Raw genomic sequence first — 238 nt, forward strand, 5'->3', positions numbered from 1 at the left:
CTTCAAATTAAGCGTTAACTAGGCAGGCTACACACCTTCCGTTTTCTGTATTCATAAATTTTCTTGCTTCTTATTTTGTGGACAATACATGTTTTATGCAAATACGTTTGTGATTGTATTTTTTGTCTGTCTATTTTTGATTGTAGCTAACACTATATTATGGAATTAATAGAATTCTTAGGAAATGATATTATATTTGTACTGCTTAAAAAGCTGCACCATTTCTGTTTTGCTTAAA

At 29.4% G+C, this 238-nt stretch overlaps 1 protein-coding gene across 1 annotated transcript in view; it reads left to right on the forward strand.

Annotated features, from left to right (window-relative positions):
* Positions 1-238, forward strand: part of LOC119582350 (angiotensin-converting enzyme-like) — a 19,183-nt gene that overhangs the window by 3,869 nt on the left and 15,076 nt on the right. The gene's annotated exons all lie outside the window — the stretch shown is intronic.

Source organism: Penaeus monodon, chromosome 15 (genome assembly GCF_015228065.2).
Source record: "Penaeus monodon isolate SGIC_2016 chromosome 15, NSTDA_Pmon_1, whole genome shotgun sequence".
Taxonomy (NCBI): Eukaryota; Metazoa; Arthropoda; class Malacostraca; order Decapoda; family Penaeidae; genus Penaeus; species Penaeus monodon.